General features: G+C 36.7%; 1 long non-coding RNA gene across 1 annotated transcript; it reads left to right on the top strand.

Annotated features, from left to right (window-relative positions):
• The first annotated feature begins 1,094 nt into the window (after positions 1-1,094).
• On the top strand, positions 1,095-2,420 carry LOC119471343. Its single transcript, XR_005200377.1, has 2 exons — positions 1,095-1,126; positions 1,915-2,420. It is a non-coding gene; the product is annotated as an uncharacterized LOC119471343 (long non-coding RNA).
• The last annotated feature ends 2,339 nt before the right edge of the window (positions 2,421-4,759 follow it).

The following is a 4,759-nucleotide window of genomic DNA, read 5'->3' as shown; positions in this document are numbered from 1 at the left end:
CATCATGTTTCTGCATTATGGCCTTTAGTAGGAGGAAGAGGTATATCTGCCATAGTACCTGGGGTTCTCCATGGTTTTCTTCATGAAAGCGCATCCTAATTTACCATGTCAATAAGACAACACATAATGTGGGGAGATGTAACTCCCCAAAGGACATCATACTGCTATTCCTCAAGGGAGAAATGGATGCTACATGACTATAAACACATCAATTGCCCTCTTAGGTACATGTAACTATTCATTAAAGTAACCACTCAATTACTTCTGGTTAATACATGCACTACCGGATATATTGAGGAGCCCATCCTGCTTGCTTCCTCATGCATCGTTTTCTTCCTCTCCTGTTAGTTGCATGGCGGTTGGGCAAAGACACTTCCTTTGATTGCCTCTGGTGTTCCATCTTACAGTGCCATCTGGGGCAATGCTGCCTTCTTCTGGGAATTCCTCACAGTTGTCTGTGGTGCTAATGAATGCTAAGGCTTTTGAGAGCCAGAGTGCGCTTCATTATACAATGACTTCATTAAGCAGAAATTATGAAACAATCAGTGTTAGCCTGTTTTGTACTGCTGTTACAGAACACCACGGACTAGGTAGTTTATAAACAGTGGAAATTTATTTCTCATAGTTGTGGAAGCTATGAAATTCAAGAGCATCCTCTGCAGGGGAGAAGTGCTTTTTCTCATATGGCAGAAGAGAAGAAGAGCCCTGAAAGCACTTTTATGAAGCCATTAAACCCATCCATGAGGTTGGAACCAGAAAAGCCTAATCTCCTCTGAAAGGCCCCACCTCCCAATGTCATTATTTTGGTAATTAAATTTTAACTTTTTTTATTTTATTTTTTTCTTGAGGGAGTCTTTCTCTGTCACCCAGGCTGGAGTGCAGTGGTACAATCTTGGTTGCCTGCAATCTCCACCTCTCGCATTCTAATGATTGTCCAGCCTCAGCCTCCCCAGTAACTAGGATTACAGGTGTGTGCCACTGTGTCTAATTTTTGTATTTTTAGTAGATATAGGATTTCACCATGTTGGCCCGGCTGGTCTTGAACTCCTGACTTCAAATGATCTACTTGCCTTGGCCTCCCAAAATCCTGGGATTACAGGCATGAGCCACCACACCCAGCTTCAATGTGAGTTTTCAGGGGGACAAACATTCAAACCATTGCATAATCCATGCCATTTTTTTTTTTTTTTGCCTTCTTTCCCTTTGAACTTCTTTCTATCATTTCTTTATCTTCTTTCCTTTGGAACTGGTCGAAAAGTTTGAACCTGGACACTGAAGAGATGGTGTTTGTGAATCACAGAATGAAAATAACTCAATTGGGTTTTACCTGCAGGCCCAGGAGAGCAAAAATACAGATTCCCAGAGTTTAATAAGAGCTAGAATGAAATGTTCTTTAAACACCATAGTGTCCTAATTCTCTACTCTAATAACTCCTCTGACCACCCTCATCCTATCCTCTTTTCCCTTCTCATTCTCTTTCTTCACAGCAGTCCTGAATGAATTCCTTCTCCCTAATGGTTCTGTTTCTCTGCCTTTCCCCAAGTCCAAAACAAATAAATCAAGTGCTCCTTGTTTGCATTACAAAAAATTCTTTCTTGTACAAGAAAATTTAATATGGTTCTCTTAAAGCTTGTTCACTACTGATTGTGATTTAATTCATAGACATAATATCTGCGCTTTAAATTTTAGGTAAGGCCAAGTCTACTTTATGGAATAACCTGAAAAGCAGTGGTAAGAAAATGGCATATAGCTGGCAGGAAATTATTCAAGCTCTTCACGCCTTCCTCTTCAAACCAGTTTCAAGAGAATAGTGAAATAGAGTTCCCTGATAGGAAATGCATTTTGCTGAAGGACAATAAAATCATGCTAAACTTAATGAGAATGTTTTAAAATTGTTCCTATTTTCCCTTTCAGGTGATGCTTGAAACATATTTATTCTATTCTCCTGATGCTATGACAGGAGAGAAATTGTATTATTACTTCTACTACCTGGGGAAAAATAGCTGATTAGCTAGTTTTGACTTTAAGACTATTCTCAAATCATTCTCCTAGAACATTTCTTCGCCTTATTTTCAGTGACAGAGAAATAACACCATCACATGCTTTCCATTATCGTTAATGACTCTTCTGATGATTTGATGCCTGATGCCTTTAATTTTTATTTTCAAAAAGACATCTACTACTGACACTAAGCCTCTTTGTTGTTCACTATAAATTTCCTTTGAGACATGTGTTTTTGTTTAAAGAGGCATAAATAAATAATCAATAAATCAAAGTTCATAGTACAGTTAAAGTGGACTGAAGTCAAATTACCTTTATGCTTCCAACAGAGCAATATAATAAGTGAATATAGAATATTTACTGTATAATGCCATATCAATAATTAAAAACCTGTTTAAGAATAAAAAATATAAAATGGATGAGTGACTGAAGAGCAAAGTTTATATGAAAAGGTAATTGAGAGAGCTAATATTGTATACAACTAATTTTTGCATTTATGAGTACTTTATAAGCATGACAATTACCATGTGGATTTCTGATATATCTATTACTTTAGTGTTGGATACACAAAGCTGATAATTTAAAGGCATACTAAATGTACAAAATCTTTGTGTTTTTAATAAGCTTTTGTCAGTAGGACATTGACTTTTATGGTTTTTCTAGTGGTTATGATGGTTATGAGTCAAACCAGTCACTGTTTCGTGCTAAGTTAATCCATTTTTTGATTAAATTTGCAGATTTGTGAGATAACTAGCCATGGCCATGGGCATAGTTTATAACTATACAATAAAATTGAACAAGCTGGTGAATGAAACAATCAACTCCATAGCCCTAAGTTACGGATGCGTTTTATACAGACTGCTGGGTGAGGTTGGGACCTTTAACAGGGGAAGAATTTTAGGCTATGTTTTATGACACTTGTTACTTCTTCATCGGAGTTTGGGTTCTCACGGATTTCTGCTCATGTTTCTGGTGAGCTTGCCAAGGCATAGTAAAAAGGTCACCACAGGAATATCTTATTCAGACATTTCCTCATCCATTGTTTTTCAAAACTGCAATTAAATCATGTCATTTTATTGCTAGATAAAATGTCTTCCTAACTCACTTAGGAAAAAATCTAAACTCCTTGCTGAGTGAGAAGAATAGTCTGCAGATAAGATTGTTAAACATTTCTCTCATCAAAGGTGGTGTTTGTTTTCCTTATGCAGTCATGTTGTGTAAGGAAATGACAGGAATATGTTCTGAGAAATGCATTGCTGGGTGATTTTATTTTTGTGTGAACATCATGGAGGGGACTTACACAAATCTAGATTATATGCATAGCCTACTACATATGTAGGCTGTATGGTATAATCTATTGCCCCTAGGCTACAAAGCAATACAGTGTGTTACTATACCAAATATTGTAGGCAATTGTTAACACAATGCTAAGTATTTGTATATCTAAATATACCTAGACATAGAAAAAGTGCAGTAAAAATACAATATAAAGAATAAAAAATGGTACATCTACATGGAACACTTAGAATTAATGGAGCTTGCAGGACTGCAAGTTGCTCTGGATGAGTTAGTAAGTGAGAGGTGAATGAATGTGAAGGTGTAGGACATTACCATATCTATTTTAATCTTATAGGACCACAGTCATACATGTGGTCCATTGTTGAACGAAATTTATGAATTACATGACTATACTTGAACCTGGACTACCCCTGTGGCTTGTTTTTAATTTATGAAATGTGACAGAAATGTCACTATGCCTGTTCCAGGCTTAGGCATTAAGGGGCCTTGTGTTATATAAAACCAGCCACTAAAGAAGTCCAATGACCTTACTGCCAAAAAAGCCCAAGTGGAGAGAGAGAGGCTTTGTTGTTGGCTGAGAAACTCTAAAGGGAGAGAGAGAAGAGCTCATCAAGCCCCTGGGCTCCTGCATCTACCACCTCACCTCAGGAACCAGTCATGAGGGTGAAGCCATTTGGACTTTGCAGGCCCAATTGAAACTAATCAACAGCTCCCCAGGGCAACAGTGGAGTGGACCGGAGCCATCCCCACTAAACTGCCAAAATTTCAGTATTGTGAGCAAATACATGATTGTTGTTGATTTAAGGCAGGGGGGCATTATGGATTTCAGAAATCTAGACAGAGGATCTACCTACAGTAAGGGGAGGAAATCATTAATGAATGAATAAGAAGAATGGGAATATTTAGTATAAGAAGGTATGTTATTCTCTTGAGTGTCGAGGTAGAAAACCTCAAAGAAGTCATTGCAAGACCATAATTAAATATAATTAAAGAAATATTTATATCTGGAGCACTGTATCTCTAGAGCAGCTTTCATATAATGGTGATACAATGTTAGCAACACACTTGATTTAGTAGTCATATTGAATTAGTCAACATGATTTAGTAAATTGAATAAAAAGCAAAAAGTAACATGAAATTATTTTTGTAATACATTTTAGTTAACTAAATATATCCAAAATGTTGTCTTTTCAGTATGCTATTAATATGAAAATCCTTAATGATATATTTCTATATTATTTTTTGTACAAAGTTTTTGAAACTCGGTGTATGTTTTATATTTTACACATGTAGAAAATCTGAAGTCAAACTAGCCACATTGCAAGTTCCTCTGAGATACAGAAAAAAAAAAACCTGTGAGGATGAGAACTGAGTATTTGGAATCCTAGCACTTTGGGAGGCTGAGACAGGAGGATTGTTTAAGGCTAGGAGTTTAAGACCAGCCTGGGCAACATAGTAT

The sequence above is a fragment of the Cebus imitator genome, unplaced genomic scaffold, assembly GCF_001604975.1.
Source record: "Cebus imitator isolate Cc_AM_T3 unplaced genomic scaffold, Cebus_imitator-1.0 Scaffold57, whole genome shotgun sequence".
NCBI lineage: Eukaryota > Metazoa > Chordata > Mammalia > Primates > Cebidae > Cebus > Cebus imitator.
This window is presented reverse-complemented; position numbering and strand designations above follow the sequence as displayed.